The sequence below is a fragment of the Leopardus geoffroyi genome, chromosome B2 (assembly GCF_018350155.1).
Source record: "Leopardus geoffroyi isolate Oge1 chromosome B2, O.geoffroyi_Oge1_pat1.0, whole genome shotgun sequence".
Lineage (NCBI taxonomy): Eukaryota > Metazoa > Chordata > Mammalia > Carnivora > Felidae > Leopardus > Leopardus geoffroyi.
The window spans coordinates 123,712,536-123,733,653 of NC_059332.1; the positions used below are offsets into that span (position 1 = coordinate 123,712,536).

Consider the following 21,118-nt stretch of genomic DNA (forward strand, 5'->3'; position numbering starts at 1 on the left):
TTAAAATACGGAGGGAACATTGTGGTAGCCCATTTCTCTTAATAAACTACTCAGGAATATCTGAGTCAGTAATTAAGTGAACTCCATCGTCTGTCTGACTAGGGTCCATCGGTTCTCTCTTCCTCCCTCACAGATGTGGGCCCCTTCCACTCCTCTGCACCCGTAGATTAATAATATAGGGAGCAAGAAAGGGAGGGAGAGAGGGAGGGATGAACTCTAGGGCTGGTCAGGTCAGGACAGGTCTAAGGAGGAGTGTACCTTTGCCTGAGGTGGCTCTGGAAAAGTCACGTAACTCAGGCAAATTGGTCAAGAGGGGAAGGCTGTTGGAGGCCCTAGGGGAGCTTATAGAAGATGCCCTCTCTCTTGAGATTATTTTTGTCAGGACTGAGGTTTGCTGAAGCATCTCATTACCAACCCAATGAACTAACAGTGAAGTGAGCCAATGGTGTTTATTATTTAAGCCCACTGAATGTTGTCCCTTGTTTGTAGCTCCAGATGGATGCAAGATGCAGGTGCTTCCCTCTTTCCTCCCTCTCTCCTTCCAGCCAGTATATTGTTATTAATGCTTACTATGCACGTGCATTCTTCTTAGCCTGAAGGATATCATAGCGAAGTTCATTATCCTTGTCCCCAAAGTGCTTACAAGTGTAGAGCAGCATTTAAACTTTTTTTTCTCATTATCATCCTCTCTAAGGAGGCTTTTGAGATGTATTTTTATAATGCCATTTCATGAAAATTAAAAACTTTTAATGCTTATTTACTTTTGAGAGAGAGAGAGGGAGAGAGAGAGAGAGAGCATGAGTGGGGAGAGGCAGAGAGAGAAGGAGACACAGGATCCGCAGTAGGCTCCAGGCTGTGAGCTGTCAGCGCAGAGCCTGACGTGGGGCTCGAACCCACAAACTGTGTGATCATGACCTGAGCCAAAGTCAGATGCTTGCTTAACTGACTGAGCCACCTGGGCACCCCATCTCATGAAAATTTGATGTTACAGATACACTCTATATCTCTGTGTGTAATATATATATATGCCTTATATCTTAAAATAGTAAGATTGTTTTTGTTCCCCAAGAAGCAATTGTTGCCTCCTTGGGGTGATATACCTCCATGAAGAATGATTTAGAGGGAGAGATGGAAGAAGGCCATCACAATGAGATATATTATGAGTAGAATGTCTCCAGGATGGGGACACCTACTCATTCGTGGAAAGGAGGGACTTTGCAGGTTCTTTTAGAAAATAGCCATTGCAACAGAGAAGTATTTAAAGGAATCAGCATGCACTTTCTTTGGTCTTAAATTCATTCTGTTCCATTTGTTTCTTTCCTTTCCCTTCAGATTCTCCTGCAGCGGCAGCTTCTGACATCCCGAGAGGAGAAAGCAGAACAAAAGGGCAGCCAGGGAAGGTGAGCCGGTGCAGGCAAGGAGGCTTCGGGTCGGGAGCCTCAGTTTTGGTGGCAAATCATCTTTCTGTCATGTCTCTGAAAGGTTTTTCCTATCTTTCTCTTGGTTTTCTCCGCTACCATCTTTATAAGCCTGCAGTGCCTCTGACCTGGGCAATCATCTCTCTATGTTTTTATTTATTTAGGACCAACTGAATTTCAAGTACTTCCTATTACAGTCTCAATCAACACAATAACTCTGCCAGTTACATATTAATGCCTCATTTTATAGACAAGGAAACTAAGGCTCAAGTGTTTTAGTGACTTACCCAAAGCTGGACATTGGTAGGAAGAAATAGAGCTGATACCTAAACCCAATTGGGCAACCTATGCCCCTGCTCCTTCTACTGGAGCAAAAATACTGTATATTTTTGCAATATACAGTAAAACCTTGGATTGTAACTTGTTCTATGAGTGTTCTTCAGGATGAACAAACATTCCTAATAAATTTTAACTTGATAAATGAGTGCTATCTTGCAATCCCAGTAGTACGTGGCACTGAACGTCACATGATCACAACAGAGCCAATGGTTTTTGAAATTCGCTTTGATAGACAAGTGCTTTGGATTACAAGCATGTTTCTGGAACGAAATACGCTGGCAAACCAAGGTTTTACTGTATTTTAATGCATTTAAAAAGTATGCATGTGATAAATGAATACTTTCTTTTTGCAAAAAAATATATATTACAGGTTAATATTCCCATTAATCACTCTTCTCTATTCCTATGCTCCCCGCCCCTATGCCCCAAAGGTAACCACAGTCACAGTTTGCATGGATCGTTCTAGTTCTTACTCTAGGTATTTCATACGGCTGTTTGTGCCCCACCACACTGGAGGGACCAATAAAGTGCTCTCAGACATGGGACCCACTGCATGGGTCACCTCCTGTGATGCACGCCAGCTCCTCATGTGGCTGAGGAGCTCTGCTTGGTAACTGGTTGGTTTGCAAATCCTTCTCATTAAACTACAAGTTTATAATGTGCAGGAGGTTCTAGCCTCTACTCCAGACCAGGCAGTGAATTTTCGGTGTGTTCCATTTGGTTTGTGTTTCCATCTCTCCCCTCTTTACATGATTTCTCCTCATCACCTTTTAACCAGAACACTTGGGTCCATTTCTCTAAGATAGCTGTAGTTCTCTTTGTAGAAGATACTTCAGTAAATATCACTTTGTGCTGTGAAATAAGCTTACTATAGCACTTTTCTACTACTGATTAATTTACTACCTTCTATTTTTGCACCCTTTTTTCAGTTAGTAGAACTTGTGAGCTAGCAATGGGGAAAATAAGTTATTTTGAGGTTGCCAAACTTCCTGAAATCAGCCCTGGGGATTATCACTAGACTAGATATACACGTTCACCCCTGCTCCCTGTGTTCTGAGTCTCCAGCCCCTTCATGGTCCTGAAGTAGGACGTTCAAGAAGGGAAGGGACACATTTATAAGGGGAGAGGCTGGCGTTGCTGACCCTCATGGAGATAAGCACTTGGGGCTTGGAATCTGGACAGCCCAACCTGGGAATATGTGGCTGTGTGCCCCAGAGTCCCCAGCCAGCGTGCAGATCTTTAGGTAGAGTTCCCATGCAGACCCTACGTGACACGGATTCCATGGCCATAATGCTAAGGTGGGGGGGTGGCTCATCTTGGCTGCACAGATGGAAGTCAGACTCCAGGGGCTTCCTTGTCGCACTTAGCAGACTATGGGCAAAGACATTTGCTCTACATTAGCGTTACTTGAGACACCTGACCAGGGGGTTAAACTAACTTGAGGAATGTGGAGAATAATGGAAAAAACTGCTACTGCTTACCCCTCCTTCAGGTAGGGGCAGGGAGATGAGAGCAAGCAAGCCACTGTGGTCTGAAATTGCCCCACACTCTGGGAGTCAGAGGTGGGCAGTCACAGATGCGCTGCCCTCTACCACAGGGGTAGACACCACACTTTGGGGGCTTGTCAGAGCGCATCTGGTTCCTGAGGAAGGAGGGCCGAGAGGAAGGTGAGTGGTCTGAGAGATGAGAAGAATAGAGTATCTGGGGGTGCCTGGGTGGCTCAGTCGGTTAAGCGACGACTTCGGCTCAGGTCATGGTCTCACAGTTTGTGAGTTCGAGCCCCACGTCAGGCTCTGTGCTGACAGCTTGGAGCCTAGAGCCTGCTTTAGATTCTGTGTCTCCCTCTCTCTTCTGCCCCTTCCCTGCTCACACTCTGTCTCTCTCTCAAAAAGGGAAGAAGAAGAAGAAGAAGAAGAAGAAGAAGAAGAAGAAGAAGAAGAAGAAGGGGGTATCTGGATGCAGCTTTGGTCAAGTGTGCTATCTCCATTAATTTTCTCTGTCTCAGGGCTGCTCGTAGTAAAACCATCCAGTATATATTTTATTCAGTGATTGATCACGAAGTCCAGTTTATAGACAGAGATGTGCTATAAATAGCTGCTGCCACAAGGTGGCAGCAGCATCTTCTCCGCTGTGTTCACTAGCCTAGTGGGTGCTTTTTCTTTAACTGCGAAGAAATGGTTTTCTCCCAGCTTGTACTTCTAGAGACAAGTTGCTCTTTGAGAAGCTTAGAAGCTTTACAATACTTATTGCAGGAGTTTTCTTAAAGTTTCTCTTTTCTTAAATCAATGTCTGGGAAAATGTGAGGCTATGCATTAGTGGGTAGCTTTTCTGTCTTTTCCTAATGGCAAATATTTTAAATCTAACTCCTTGTGTCTGTGAAGCCAGTGGTTTTGCAACAGGAATAGGGGACAAGGGAAGGTGACCAGATATTCTAATTGAGACAGACAGCCTTGGTTCTGGCAGTGAGCTGGTGGCTCTGGAAAAAGTCCCTGGCAGGCTCTGCTCTGCCCCTTATCTGAACCGAGTTGATGAGCTGGCCCCCTTCCAGAAGAGGGTGACCAGAGAAGAGAGGGATCTGGAAACCAGGCACGATGGGGACATGTGGAAGAGAAGGGGCATGTTTGCTACAGAAAAGATGATGTGAACATTGCCGTCAAATATTTGAAGGGCTATCTTGGAAAAGAGGTGGTTGGAATCAGACTGGTTAAATGCTGGCTATGGAAGTGACCTTCGAAATCCCATCAGACACACCCCTCTATTTCCAAAAGGGGGAAATAAGGTTGAGAGGGTGACACTTGTCCAGTGTCACACAACCAGCTGGTAACAGACCAGCTAGGACTACAATACAGATCCTTGAACGACACCCACATATGGTCACCAATCATGTTGGAACTGTACCTGGTTGGGAAAGGCCTCTGTTTAGTGTTGAAACAGAAACTGGATGTCCATAGAGAGAGTTCCTGAATCACTCAGAGAGCTGGCCACAGCCCAGTCACCAGAAAACTGTTTTCAATATAGAAAACTTCTAATATTTTCTACTTCTGTGTGGTCGCCATAGGATTCTCAATAACTGGCAGGTAACTCAGGGTAACGGAAAGTTTGTGTGTGGTTGGACAAGGTGGAGGGGGTGGCCCGACAGGAGGCTAGAAAGATCTCTCGCCCAGGGTTCCCTGGCGCCTGCCCTTGCCGAGTCCCTAGCCTCTGTCTTGGGGGAAAGAGGACAGCAGAAAGGGGCACTGCAGCCTTCTCTAGACAGCACCCAGGCCCTTGGGGAGGGAACTTGTGATGTGAACTTGGAGCTCCCGTAGTCAACTTCACAAACTCCACTCTTGTCGCTACCCCTGAAAAATCCTTCGTAAGCAATATATGATATACATGTTTTATCATCTTTCCATTTATTGGTTTATTGTCTTTGTTGTGGTGTCTGGATGACCTAGTAATGTGGTTTCATCACACCTGGTGTGGCTTTATCACCTGGATGATGAAGAAATGGGTGCAGGCTATTTCCTAGATACAAAACACACAATAATTAAGCACCTAATGACTGTTTTCTTGGCATGGAGAGGAGTGGCAGCAGCACACTAAGAAAAATGAGGTCCTTCCACCGCATTTAGCCAGAGAATGAACTGGCCGTGCCAGAAGAAATCAGGCGACCGTGCTTCCCAAATGTGTCATACATTAGGGGGACCGAAATGACTTTTGGTGGGAAGAACATTTTAAAGGGAGTTGTGTATATATCTTTAAGTGTGTTAGAAATGTACAATTAGTATGTTAAATTCGTTTGCTTAGGATGGGGCTAAAGAAATTGCTGAAGTTAAAAAGGTAAGTAGATTAGCAAAATAACGGCTATTACGAAGTGCTGTGTGCCAAGTCACATACCGAGTGTTTCCAACATGGCGCTTCATTTATTCCTTTCCAGCCACTGTAGGAGTTGGATTCCATTTTACGCGGAACCAACCTAAAGCAAAGAAACTTTTCTTAACTTGTTCCAATTCAAACAGTTGGAAGGGGCAGACCTGTCTGAATCCAAAAAACCCCGGATCTGCCTGAATTTGGGATATGGATTCCTCACCCCATGAGGTAGGACTCTATAGAATGTAATCGCCACCCCACCCTCAACAGAGGGGCTTTGTTTTTGCTGTAACCCAGCACAGAGTAGGGCCTCAATAAGTTTTCGTTGAATGGATGAATGAAGGAATGAATAACATATAGTAGATGCTGATTCTGGCAAACATCCTCAATTGGTATGGGTATGCCTGATGCTTAGGAAACCTTGACCTAGTTTAATGGTTTTAAAGTGTGTCCTCAGGAACTACCCTGGGGTTCAAGCCACAGAAGAATTGCTGTGGGGGGTGCTGTGAGGGTAGGGGAAGGCCAGGAGGCTGGCTTCCATCCATTCTCCCAACTCCCTCCAGGGCAGCTCCCTTTTATCTATTATGGCCCCTGTTCCTACTTCAATTTTTTAATAAGTCTTTACTGCTACCACAATTAAAAAAACAAAAGAAACAAGAAAGCCAAAAACAAAACAAAATGCAAAACCTCCCAGGGACCTAGAGCAATAACATCACCAAACCGATGAAGAAACCAGGGTGGGGGTGGAGGGGTTGCCTGGGGCTCAGTCAGTTAAGCCTACGACTTTGGCTCAGGTCCTGGTGCTGAGCCCGGTGTTGGGCTCTGTGCTGACAGCTCAAAGCCAGGAGCCTGCTTCAGATTCTGTGTCTCCCTCTCCCTCTCTCTGCCCCTTCCCCACTTATGCTCTGTCTCTCTCAAAAATAAATAAATAAATATTAAAAAACAAAACAAAACAAAACAAAACCGGGGTCCAGAGAAGTAAAAGATTAGAAGGAAGTTAGAACTTGAATCCTATCTTTCTGACCCTTTGCCCAGTGCTTATTTCATAACACTTAGAAAATTATGTTTGAAGCACATTGGAAAACACGGCTGTAATTGTGATGCTATTTCTTGTATGTAGAGAAATAGCTGTAGGGATCAACCCTGGCCTACATAAAGATGCATTTTAAATGCTGGGTGTTTCTCTTTACAAAAATGTCTTAGGCGAGCCCAGTTCTCATCATTTATTCCTGCATAAAGCACAGCTAATTTGGAAGTACAAATTTAGGAGGAGTAGATGGAATTAGCCCATCTTATTCAAAAAAAGTTTTAGGACACGATGTAATAAAATATATTGCTCAAACGAATGTAATTTAATAAATCATCATTCAAACCTTGAGCATAGATAAAAGATAACATTATTATACAAGCCATGGTAAGTGCAAGATGAACTATAGATAAAAAGAGGCAAGTTCAGTGGTTGGGGGGAGGGTGGCCAGAAATTATTTCTAACTGGGGTGGCTTCAAGGTTTCAAGGTGTCAGCAACACTTGAGGGGGCCTTGAAGGATTGTTGGGGTCCATCCATTCAAGATATGGTGGGGAAGACTTTGGGTGAGGTGGGTAAAGATTTTGGGAAAACATTTATGATTGGAGCTGGGGCACTAGGCTGGTGGGTGGGGAATGTGTCCTCGGGGCAGAATGTCTGTTATGTCATTTACTTGAAGTGAATGATGGGAAAGAATTTGTAAACATTGTTAATAATGTGGGAATCAAAGACAAGCATTATCAACAATAATAACCTTATTATTTTTTTGAAAATACAGTTTCCTTCAACTACATGCATTAGAAGATATTTATTATTCTTTAAGATCTATAATTGTTTTTAAAACACACATTTGTCTAGTTTTCTGGAATAAATGTAAATTGTGAAATGCAAATCATTTTTAAAAAGCTAAATTGTATTTTAAATGAATGAGATTTTATGATTTAATGTGATCATATTGGAAATTTTTGTTGTTAAGTAATAAGTCACTATATGTGTGGGAATTACTATGTTTGTGTTTTGGAGGAAACAGGACTTGACATATTCTTTCTAAAAATAAAACTTTGTGAAGAACAACTTGGGGGGGTTACTAAGAAAATTCAGAAAAGGTAAGTAATGAGGGAAAAGTATTAAATATTAAAATAAATGTAAAAAGCTTAATAAATAGCATTATACTGGTGTAATATTAGATATGAATCAGTGGAACCAAGAAGCAAGGATTTTATATATAATGAAGAGGGTGTATTAGTTTTCTAGGGCTGCTGTACCCCAGTACCATCAACTGGATGGCTTAAAACAACAGAAATTTATTCTCTCCCAGTTCTGGAGGCTAGAAGTCTGAAATTGAGATGTCAGCAGGGCACTCCCCCCTGTGAAGATTCTGGGGAAGAATCCGGCCTTGCCCTCTTCCTAGGTTCTCATGGTTGCCAGCCAGCCTTGGTGATCTGTGGCTTGTGGTGGCGTGACCCCAATCTCTGCCACCAGGTTTACATGGCCATCTTCTCCCTTTGTTTCTCAGTCTTCAGATGGCGTTCTGTCTGCATCTGTTTCTTTTCTTCTTCTAATAAGTACACAAGTCATGTTGGAAAAGGGTCCACCCCAGCATAATCTCATCTTAACTAATTACATCTGCAATGATGTAATTAGTTCATTATGAGGTCCTGGGTGTTAGGGCTTCAACATATCTTTCTGGGGGACACCTTTCAATCCATAACATATGTCATCATAAAATAGTAGGGAAAGAAATAATTGCTCAATAAATGACAATGAACTCTTCGGGGGGGAAAAATAAACTTAGATGGATACTTTATACTTTAGCCCCAGATAACTTAAAATGGATTCAAATTACACATAAAATAAGAACAAGTAAAAGAAAAACAGAAGAAAAATGTAGGTGCATTTTTATTGTATCATAGAGTCAAAGACTATAAAAGCAGCCATAAATGTTTGTAAACATCTAAATCTGTCAAAAAAATTGAAAAAATTAAAATATCAAAATAAATTATAAACCAGGGAAAACATTTACCGTAAGTATGACAAACAAACTCAATAAGAAAACAATATTAAAGCATCAATAGAAAAAAATAGGACAAAATTATGAACAGTTAACATTTCCAATCAGACTTTTTTTCTTTTAATTTTTTTAACGTTTATTCATTTTTGAGACACAGAGAGACAGAGCATGAATGGGGGAAAGTCAGAGAGAGAGGGAGACACAGAATCTGAAACAGGCTCCAGGCTCTGAGCTGTCAGCACAGAGCCCGACGCGGGGCTCGAACTCACGGACCGAGAGATCATGACCTGAGCCGAAGTCGGACGCCCAATCGACTGAGCCACCCAGGCGCCCCTCCAATCAGACTTTTGTCTCCAACTGTCCATTGAGACTGCTCCTGTTGGGGCACCTGGGTTGGCTCAGTTGGTTAAGCAAGCATCTGACTCTTGATCTAGGCTTAGGTCATGATCTCACAGTTTGTGGGATGGAGCCCTGAACTGGGCTCTGCACTGACAGCACAGAGACTGCTTGGGATTTTCTCTCACCCTTTCTCTGCCCCTCCCCCACTCTCTCTCTTTCCCAAAATAAATAAACTTAAAAAAAAAACCAAAAACGCTCTTGTCAAAGTGACCAGTGCCCTTCATCTGGCTAAATCAGTCCTCAGCTCTCACCTCATTTGATCTATCTGTAGCATTTGATGTTGATCCCACGTTCTTTGAAATGTTCTCTTCCCTTGGTTCTGGAACTCTGTCCCTTCTTGGTTTGTACCCTGGCCACCCACTATCCCTCATCCTTCTCAGGTCTGCCCTATCTCTCTCCAAGGTGCCATCTTCCACATGGTTTGCTCTGGCCCCAAACCTGAGGGGTCATTGTTGGCTTCTCTACTTTCTGAGCAACCACATCCAGTCTGTGGGTGAGTTGTCTGCCTTCAACATATATCCTGAGTCCCATCTCTTCTCCATACTTGTATCACCATTATCCCAGGTCAGGCTTCCATCTTCTCTCCTGGGCTGCTCTAACAGCCTCCTGTCTTGTCTTCTTGCTTTGTCTTGTTCCCTACAGGTAAGTCGTCACAGAGCGGCCAGAGGTTGTTTCTCTGCAATAGGAAATACAAACACAGGGTAAAATATTTTTTAATTAAAAATAAATTAAAGCTTTCAATTTAAAAATTATCCGAAGAGAATTAATAATGTGAAAACCAAGTCGAACCCTCTCCTGTCCCCCATCCCATCCAGTTCCTTTCCCCAGAGGCAACCAGTTTCTTGCATTTCCTTCCAGAGTTATCCTGTGAACTCACCACCATATTCATTTCTTTTCATAGATCGCAGAATACTGAGTATAATGTTCTGCATCTTGCTTTTTTAGAATGACCTGCCGAAAATCTAAGTCAGATCAGATTATTCTAAAGCTGAAAACTGTCTAATGGCTTCCTGTTACACTTACAACAAAATTCACATGGTCTACAAGGCCCTACATGCCTTGTCCCTGCTGCACTCTGCCTCTTACCTTCACCGACTTTACACTAGCCCATTGGCCGTCCTGGTGCTCTTCAACCAGAACAGGCTGGATCTCTCCTCTGGGCCTCTATCCTCTATGCTTGGAATGCTCTCTCCCCATTTTCCTCTCCTTCATTTCATGGAGGTTTCTGCTGGGATGTGACCTTCACAGAGAGGTTCTCCCTGATCCCTTATTCAAAATAGGCATCCTTACCTCTACCCCTTAGCACTGTTCTTCCTTGCCTTGCTGTCTTTTTCCTCACAGCTTTTCTTCTTCTTTGTTGAGATTATGTTAACTCAGTTATTACGTTTCCCTACCTTGAATGAAAGCTCCATAAGGAAGGTACTTTGCTCACTACTGTATGTCCAGATCTGACAGCTGTCCTTGCTGTGTGGTGGCATTTGATTAATATTAACTGAAATGAATAATGAAAACAAGATATTTTCACATATGCTATTGGCAGAACTTAAAGTTAAAAAAAAAATGCTAATAGTACCGATAGGGACTGCTGGTAGGATTCTAGATTGGCAACATTTTTACCCTGAAAATAATTAGAAAATATGTGGTAAGAACATTAATAGTTATGCATCCTTTGGGCACATGTCTAGTAATCTATCACAAAGAAACATTTTGAGCAAGATGGGAGGAAATTGTTGTACAGAAGGACGATCATTACCCACCAGGGATTAATGAAATAAATTACTATAAATACATAAAATCTGGTGTTATGTAATTTATTAAACTCTTAAATGTAAAATATGTATAATGACATGGGGTAATTGAACTCTATAATACTAGGGAAAAATACATATGATATATAAAAAGTTTAGAATCCGTGTAATTTTTTTAAAAGTTTATTCTATCCATTTTGAGAGAGAGAGAGAGAGAGAGAGAATCCCAAGCAGCCTCTGCACTGTCAGCACAGCTTGATGAAGGGCTCCAACACATGAACCTTGAGATCATGATCTCAGTTGCAACCAAGACTCGGACACTTAAGCAAGTGAGCTGGTGCCCCAGTGTAAACATTTATTAATAGGAGACTGATGAGGTAATATGCAATGTTGAGGCAATGGAACATTATATAGCTTTATATCCTTGTTTTTTTTTTTTTTTTTTTTTTAATGTTCATTCATTTTTGAGAGCAAGGGTGGGACAGAGGATCCGAAGAAGGCTCTGAGCTGAGAGCAGCTATCCCGGTGTGGGGCTTGAACTCATGAACCGTGAGATCATGACTTGAGCCGAAGTCAGATGCTCAGCCGACTGAGCCACCCAGGTGCCCTTTATGTAGCTTTTAAACAGGATCTTTCTCTAGTGATATTGTGGGACTATATTTATAGCAATCAAATAAAACAGGGTGCAAAGCAGTGTGGATAAGAGGCTCTAATTTATACTAAAATTATATACACATATTTATATATGTATTACTTTCTGAAAGAATTTCAAAATAAATTCCTTATTTTTATTTAAAAATTTTTTTTTTCAACGTTTTATTTATTTATTTTTTTTATTTTTGGGACAGAGAGAGAGACAGAGCATGAACGGGGGAGGGGCAGAGAGAGAGGGAGACACAGAATCGGAAACAGGCTCCAGGCTCTGAGCCGTCAGCCCAGAGCCTGACGCGGGGTTCGAACTCCCGGACCGCGAGATCGTGACCTGGCTGAAGTCAGACGCTTAACCGACTACGCCACCCAGGCGCCCCGGCCTTTTGAATTTAATGCCACATGTATGTTTTACCTATCCAAAAACATATTTAAATGTAAAATCTGTATATACAATAGGATAACAATAAAAAGCATGTCTAAATATATGAATAAAAAGACACGAGGATAAATCATCTCAAAATGTTAGCAGGGATTTTCCTTTGATGCTGGATTTACTGTTGATTTTTATTTTCTTCTTGTAGTTTCTGTATTTACCCAATACACATGGATTGTTTTTATAGATAACAATATGTTGTTAAAAACCTACTCATTCCAATTTTTTTTTTTGCAACTATAAATGGTTAAAACTGAATTGGCTTTATGTAGACTTATGCTCCTAGTATGCTAAATTAGTTTTCTAAACTGATGTAACGTAAGTCCAAAAATGCACAAAGTTAGCCCAAGAGACTGTTTATATGTTGGAGATATATGAACATAATCTCTTTTTTGTCTTATTGCATATCTCAACTTTCTGAACTTCCTCTTCACAACGAATAACATATCCAGCGTTAGTTTTGACGTCTTCAGTGGGATCTCTACGTAGCTCAGCTCCCCAAGGAGAGATCCCCTTTGAGAATCTTCAGATCCTGGGAACGAGGGTCAAAAGTGTGTAGACAGAGACGCCAGGCCTTTAGAGAACTTCTGCCAAGTTGGGGTGCCTTTTCACGTGTTCCGCAGTGTTCTTCTCTTCCTGCCTTTACTCAAACCCCAGTTCTTGTCTTTCCAGTGCATCTGGCTGGAGTGTAAAAGCACCGAGGCTAATCACGTAACCACAGGTGTGGATCACTGATAGGATCTTAAATGAGGGCTCAGGAATTTGGCTTCGTGGAGCTGTGCCTGTGTTGGTTCTGGAGAGGGTGGGGAGAGATTTTTTTCTTTTTGAGGTGAAAGCAATTTCCAGTAATCTTCATTGCCGTTGTACTTAATCTTACTCCTCAGAAAAGGTAAGTAACTTTTTGAACCGAGTCACCCCAGTTCACAGTGCCGGCGCCTGGGAAGTGACCAGGGGGAGTGAAGTAGGCATGTCGATTACAGAGCAGCAAGTGTAGAGTAAGATAGACTCCGGGCTTCCAGGCTCTTCCGGTTCGCAGTCTCTGATTTGTGATTCAGTTGGAGCAGATCTTAATTTTACCTGCAGATGGTCTACTTAATATCTGTCCCATGAGTCTCAAAGTTTTTGCCTTGATGGAATCTGATTAATATAGTCAAATGGCCATCGCTAGGCCAGTTGAGCCTGTATAAATTGTTAAATAGAAACTGATAAACAGGGGCTCATTTTTCCCAACTGGCCCTACTGCTATGGCAAGAGAAGGGGAACTGCCAGATTCCAAGACTGTGCTCTGAAATCAAGTAAGTATTCTGAGGTAGAGAAACTGAGCCGGGGAGGGGGGGGGGGGGCCACAGGCACAAGCCAGTTGTACCCCAGAACGGTGGAGTATGTGGACACATCAAGTTGTCTTAATTTCTCTAAAGAGACAGGGCTCTCTGGGAGGCTGAAAACAACAATGTCAGGGGAAGTGCTGAGTCAACATATATTGGCCATCTCTGTTTGGAAGTGGGTATTTTAAGCCAGTCCCCTTCTCATTCCAGTACGTCACAGCTCACGTTGCCTCATCAGTTTTTCTGGGCACGTGACCGGGTTGATTGGCCAGCTTCTAGACTACAAGAAATTGTGCATTCACCTCTGGCATTTGTCCCTCTGGAAAATGAGTGAACTGCACAAAACTATGTAAAAATCCTCCCTAAAATCCCCAGAGGAGATGATTTTCTCCTAGACTAGACAACATAGCCATGGACACCCTCTTCTTGTGTTGTCTGCCTGATTAGTTAACCTGGGCACGAAATTCTGGAGTTTCTGTCTCGCTTTCTTTATTCCCTCTCTCAGCCTCTCATTTTGCTTTTCTCCTTTTCTCGTCCTTCTTCCTCAGAATCTAAACAAACTACTCAACTTGCCTCTTGAGCCTCCATTTAGGATACGTCTCAACTGAAGCATGGTCTTGGGGCGCTAACCCTCAATTCCAAACAGTTTATCAAAATATTTCAGTATTTTCAAATAAAAATAGAGCACTTCTGCAGAGGAATCCTAGTGAGTGAAAGTTTCTCTAGCTCATTCCATGTACTTTATAACTGTTAGTGATGTTATGGAGCTTGCAAAGTATAATGTTAAAAACAAAACATTATTTCACTGAAAAAAAACCCCCACAATTTATGGTGCAATCATTATGTGTTGAGCACTCTCCAAGTGATTTCCTTGCCCTATCTTACTTACTTTTCTGGCAACCCTATAAATAAATGTTTTACTCCTTATTTTGAAGAAAATGAGTCACAAAGAAGTTAAACAGTCTTGGAAATCATACAGTTGGTGATGGGGCTGGGGTTTGAACTTAGTAGTTTGGTTTTTACTACATAGATCTAAGGAAGCATGAAGGAAATTGAGTTTTGAACCAGATGTTGATGGAGAAGCAGAAGAGAGTATTAGATAAGTAAAATACATTTGGGAATAGGTACTCAGATACTGTTTTATTAATTTATTAATAATTCTCTGTTTTAGAATTGCTTTTTATTTGGTGTGTGTTAGTTCAGGCTCAAAACAGTTCTTGACTTCAGGTTTGAGTTTTTGTCTTCCAACCAATTCAGAACCCAAGGAGGACATTGGGGTGGGCAAGGGGGGTGGTTAGGGGTGGCTCCTAACCCATCTTTCAGCTCCTAAATGAGGGATGGTCCTTCAGTCTTGGCCCTTAGACCAAGGACCCACATTACCCTCTTGGATACCACTTTCTATTTAGACACTCTCATCTCTACCTGCACCCTCTGCCTCCTCCCTGTCATGCCTTCTAGCCCCTCTGACCTCTGCTGCCTCTAGAAAAGAAGACCACTCCCTCACCTGTTCTGGTGGGGGGTGGGCTGGAAATAACCTTGGGTATTGTATGTGTAGCATCTGGAAGACAATCAAATCACATACGCTCCTAGTGGATTTTCTGTGCAGTGCTGACGTCTTCCCTCTAGAACTGCACACCCCAATGTCCTCTATGTTTTGACTTCTCTAAGTGCCAAGCCCAGGAAGGTGCAGGGTGGCGAGAGCCAGGGGATAGAAACCATTTTTCTGCTATAAGCCACTCATTTTACAACCTGTTCTCCTGGATATCAGCAATGGGTACACATTAATATAAAATCTATTTTTTGGCAAGTGGGAGAATAGTGACTATTGCTTGGAAGGGATCACATAATTTTATATATATTTTTTGTTTAAAACAACACATCCATAGAATTATTATTACTACCATCACACCATTTTTTAAAATATAAGAAGGGTTTCAAATCTATTATTTTACTTATTTATTATTTTCCTTACATGAATCCTCATAACAATATTTTAGAAGGTAAATTAGACATGAATATCTTTGGGAATTACAAGTTTGTATATTGTCCTCTTTGCTACTTAACGTTTTCTGACCCATGATTGCTATTTTAAAGAAGGCTATCTTACTGTATCTGCCTGGTTTTTCTAACCTGTTTTCCAAGGATTAACCTCTATCCTATTCTTTTTTATTTCTTGGATTGATGGGATAGAAAAATATTAAATAATAGTTTTACATCTGACATTTTTTTATTGGTACTTATTTTATTTTTTAAAAATATTTCATTTTTAAATTTAATTTTATTGTTTTTGGTATTGATTTTAAAGACAATGGCTCCAATATTTCCCCATTTTTTTCTATTTCCAAATTTTATTTTCCTTTTGTATTTTTGTGAATGCTTACCTTTTTTCCTCTTTTTGATAGCAAAATTATTATATGTTATAAAAGTTTTGGAAAATATAAAAAGGTATAAAGACAAAAATACAAATCACAGCTAAAAAAAAAATTCCACCTAGAAGTAAGCCTATAAACAATTTTGTGTATATTCTTTTCTATCTTCTCATGTTATCTCTATTTTTATAGCATCATAAATCGTTAAAATTCCTGTTATACATTTTTAATGTTTATAGTTTTCCTGTATTTTAAATGGTGTAATGTTAAGCATCTACTTACATAAATATTGAGTACATCTGAAATTTCTACTAAAATTACCTAATCAGTTTTAAGGCTTTTGATGAATAATTCCAGAAGGTTATCCAGAAAGTTTTACCAATATATGCTTCCAAAAACATTGCATGGGACTGTATATTTTACCAACCCCTAAACAACCTTAGGTGTAAACACTATTTCAATCTTTGCCTACTTGATGAGTAAAAATAGTACTCTAGCACTATTTTATTTTGTATTTTAATCTTTCATGAGGCTGAGTATTTTGTGTGTATGAATTGCCTTTTCACATTCTTTGTTCATTTCTTCTTACTGAGCAGCTAATTAAAAATAATTCTTATAAGATCTCTTTCTATTCTAAAGATATTAACCTCTTTTCTATTACATATTATTATTGGTTTGTCATTTGCTTGTTTTTGTTTATTTGTTTCTTTTTGAGAGAAAGAGAGTGCAAGTGAGAGAGGGGCAGAGGGAGAAAGAAAGAGAATCTTAAGCAGGCCTTACACTCAGCACAGAGCCTGATGTGGGGCTTAATCTCACGACTGTAAGATCGTGACCTGAGCCGAAATTAAGAGTCAAACGCTTAACTGACTGAACTCGCCAGGCACCCCTCATTTGCCTTTTTAATGATATTTTAACAATTTTTTGAAGTTTAAATATTATGGATGGTTATCAAATTTTACCAAATCTCTACTGATACCTATTGATAATTTTCCCATTTTAAAATATATAGATGTGATATATTGCAGTAATAAAGATAAGCCATATGGACTACACTTGTGTTCCATAAACTCTACTTAAGCATTATATAATTTCTTTGAATTTTACAGTACTTTCCAGGAGAACAAATCATGTCATGTTATTAGAGATACCAATTGTTTTCTTTCTTTCTTCTTTCTTCCTTTCTTTCTTTTTTTTCTTCCTTCCTTCCTTCCTTCCTTCTCTCTCTCTCTCTCTCTCTCTCTCTCTCTTTCTTTCTTTCTTTCTTTTCTCTTTCCTCCACATCCAGAATGGAGCCCAATGCAGGGCTGGAATTCACAACCCTGAGATTAAGACCTGGGCTGAGATCAAGAGTCAGATGCTTAACTGACTGAGCCACCCAGGTGTCCTGATTCCAACTGTTTTCTGCCTTGGGATTCTTCTATAGCTGAACAACCAACCCGGCCTCCCCACTTTCAAGCATCAGGTGACTGCACTAGAATTGGCCCCCCGGTCAGAGGTCCCTCAGTACACTCCCAAATGGCCAGGCTGTCACGACTGTGAGTCGTGCCAATTAGATTTTCCTGTCGGGGACTTGGGACACTGAGTCAGTCAGTGGTGGGTATGTGATCTGAAGTGCGCTGAGTCACATGCCAGATGAACAACAGATATCCAGGAAACCTTGTGGTTTCTGAGAAGTAGAAGGCATAGGGTGGGATCCTGAGGACTTTTGAGTTTCTCATGTTTCCAATGAGTCTTATTTATACTCTCCGCCCCTGGATTTTGTGAGAACCTCCAGAGTTTTTTCAACCATATACCTTCTCCTTTACTTAAGGAAGTTGGAGGTTCTTGATTTACTCTGCCAAAAGCTAACACGCACACATCATCTTGCTGGGTTGAAGTTCGTGACTATGTAATACCAGAACTCCAGGAGGTCACTGGCCTCCTAAAAAACAAAAAGGGTTGAACTCAGCACTGAATGATCCAGACATTTCCTTCCAGCCCTATACTTCTATTTGCTTATGAAATTAATGGTGCTTTTTATTGGGACATTTTGTAAATTTAGCTTGGTAGAACTCTAGAATGACAGAGATTCAGTTAAAACCAATGGTCAAGAGGGAATATGTTGAGACAGACCTCTTAAGATAGGAGGATGTTTCCCATTTTCAAAAAATTGTATTTCCTTAAAACCTGAAGGCATATTTTGCTTTTCAGTCTTTGAATTGAAGCGGTACCTCTGCTTCCTAAACAGTGGAACTGTAGCTGTCTGTGCTTCTCTTCACGTACCTCAGACTGGGCATCTGGCAGTGACAGGTAATCAAATCATATCAAGGGACACTGAGCCAGCCATCTGTCCTAATTTCAGCCCTCAGAAGTGAGCTATTGGAAAGGGATTCAGCTTTTCATCTTGAGCTTACAAGCCAGCACGGTTCAATTTCCTCAATGAAAGTATTGGTTTAGTCGTTTAAAAATAATTCCCAACCCTGCTGACATCAAGGAGATATGCCTCATCGCCCCGAGATAAAAGATAATCATCCTGTGAATAAAGCTGTTAATTTTCTTTCACACACAAAACAAAACTCTCAAATGCATGTCTTAAATGGCCAACAGAAAAGAGCAGCAAACTAATTACGACTTGAGGGTTAGGAAAGTACAGTGCTGGGAGGTGATGAGGGGGTTGAAGGTCACAAACTGTGGTCCCCCTGAAGCCAGTGCCATACTGGAGTGTTCCTCCTACTGATGTTGCGAGATGTGAAAGACAGCCCTAAATCAACACTTTGGCTGACATATATTTCATATTTTGTTCATCTTTTTGCTATCGAGATAGTGGCATTCTCTTCTTATGGTGATTATATTTGTGTGACGTTTAAACTAATAAGTGTATTTTTATTTGAAGTATCACATTGTATTTGAACTATCGTACAACCAGTGTCAAAACTGATTGGCTTTTACTTTTAAATCCCTAATATCTTAGTCAGTTTGGGCTGCTATATCAAATTATCATAGTCTGAGTGCCTTAATGTGCATTTATTTCTCATGCTTCTGGAGGCTATAAGTCTGAGATCAGAGTGCCAGCAAGCCCAGGTTCTTAGTGAGGGTCCCTCTTCCTGATTATGTCCTCACATGGCCTTTCGTTGGTGCATGCATAAAAATGGGGGGGGGTATTAACAAAGGAATTTTAAGGGACACAAGCATTCAGTTTATAGCACCTGGTGGTACCTATTCTATTCAGGGATCTGTGCATTGCATCTTAGGTTGGATTTTCCAGAAGTGGACCCTGAGATTTCCCAGCGCTGGAGACAGGAGGGACCCCATGTGAAAGTAGTTTGTTAGGACACGAAACCGGTGGGGGATGGGGACTGGCACGTGTGTCATATCAAAGTCCCGCAGGGAATAACCCTTACTCAATCCTGCAGTAAAACCGTCCTGATTAGGGCAAGGGTTACAAAGAGCACCCAGGGGGTGCCCATTCTTATGAAATTATGGCTCTTAAGCCCAACAGGCTGGGGAATCTGAGGGCAGCCCTCTAAAGAGCTGGTCGGTAGGCGTGAAAGTCCCGTTGAGAGAAGGCTTGTACAGGAAAGGGATCCCACAGCACATGCGTGGAGCACAAACAGCGGATTCCAAGAAACGAAAACGGACTCAAGCTAACTTCAGTAAAAGGGTCTCGATTAAGATTGCATTTGGCCGCATGCGTGAGAAGCCGGACTCGGTACTAAGGAGAAGAGTTTGTGTTTCTAATTAACAGGAAGTTTAGAGATGGGCAGTGTGGGATTGGTGTAGCTGCTTCCTGATGTTCTGAGTGATCTGTGTTCCTACTCTGTCTTCTTGCTTGTTGCTTCAGGATGGCCAGATACCTCTTCTACTTCCAGTCTCACGCCTGCATTCCTGGCAGGAAGAAGAAGGGGACAGAATGAAGCCTACGTGTATCCGGAAAGCAACCATTTCCCAGAAATCTCTGGCAGACTTTTCGATTATTTTTCATCGACTCTTAATTCCGTACTTCCCTTTAGATGTAAGGAATTTTGGGAAGGTGGCCCATGGTGCCCCTGAAAAGAACGATTTTTCTTTTAGTAAAGGATGGGCGGTGACTGGGTATCCGGCAGTGTCTATCCAGCAGATGTTTTATTTTGTTTTTGCAAAAATACAACCGGCCATCTTAAGGGCATCCCAGGCCGAGATACAGGCACCCCTTGAATTCCTGGGATTGTGCCAGAACTGGCCGGTGAGGAGCTTGTATTCTGTAACTTAAGTTTGAATGGACAATGGAACATGCACCTGCGCAGAGGAGATATGTGAAAAAGCATGCTTTCACGTTGACCTGTAGCTGGTGAGCAGTGGGCGGAGTGCCTTTAACGTGGCTCTACACGCCATGCCCGGGACCTGAGTTGGGCTGGGTGTGGTGGTGGTGACGGTGATGGCGAGGGCAGCCACAGCAGCAGCAGCAGGGGCAGCAGTAGTCACAGCCCTGGAGAGAGGAGGGACCCCAGTGCCAGGATCCATGGCAGGAGGCCAGTTTGCCAGTGTGTCTCTGGAGCCCGTCTCTGGGGCGTTGGCACAGATCTTAACTCTTTGGCCAGGAACTCTTAGAGCTCAGGTGGCAAAACTTTGTCAGCAAAATTATTACAGAATGAAAACGTACACATGGACATTTCAACAAAACCTGTTAAGGAGGAATTAGAATTCTTCATAGTTTAAAACCTCTGTTTTCGCTAACTGCTGCAGCACCGTAAAACAAATATCCATAAACTTAGAAAAAGAAATTAAATGTAACGATGATCACACTTCATGAAATAGAACGCTATTTTCCTATGAAGCATCAGATGAAACCGTTTTAATGAAGATAATTTTGAAATTAGTTTTCCTTTGTAATTGAATATACAGTGATAGAATGCATAAACATGTATTTGAATTATATATAAACCATGAAGTCCATTTCTTGTATAACCTCCACAAATTACAGGAAATGTAAGAGGAAATGTTAAAATGCCATGGTATAAATTTACATTTAAAATTAAATTTAGACTGACATGAAAATGATCTGTATGAAGACAAGTTTTTTCAGAAAAATTGTTCTGCAAGAATCACCAGCTTTAGATGTACTAATATATATATATTTCTAATATTTATATTTTAATATAATTAATTGGAAATTTATCCCAATGTTTTCATAGCCTATAAAATGCTCTTTTATGTAAAGTTTATTTATTTATTTTGAGAGAGAAAGAGAGAGAGTGAGAGTGGGGGAGAGGCTGAGAGAGAGAGAGAGAGAGAGAGAGAGAGAGAACTTCAAGCAGGCTCCAGGCTCAGCAAGGAGCCTGACAGGGGGCTCAATCCCAAGACTGTGAAATCATGACCTGAGCAGAAATCAAGAGTCGAATGTTTAACTGACTGAGGCACCCAGGCACCCCACCTATAAGATACTCTTAACAGCTTCAGTAACTGTGGCATCAGCAGACAAATCCTCCTAAATATTAAAAATCATCAAAAATTGTTTGCAATCTTGAATTTTCCAAGAGCAACTCACATTACTTTCAATAACATAGATTGAAAATGAAGTTGCGGGGCACCT

The 21,118-nt window shown here is 41.3% G+C and overlaps 1 long non-coding RNA gene across 2 annotated transcripts; it reads left to right on the plus strand.

Annotated features, from left to right (window-relative positions):
- Positions 1-12,090: 12,090 nt before the first annotated feature.
- LOC123609827 lies at positions 12,091-20,830 on the plus strand. 2 transcript variants are annotated; one of them, XR_006717978.1, is made up of 3 exons: positions 12,091-12,765; positions 17,761-17,859; positions 19,391-20,830. It is a non-coding gene; the product is annotated as an uncharacterized LOC123609827 (long non-coding RNA). The 2 variants fall into 2 exon arrangements; XR_006717979.1 differs by lacking the exon at positions 12,091-12,765 and adding an exon at positions 12,780-13,171.
- Positions 20,831-21,118: the final 288 nt, after the last annotated feature.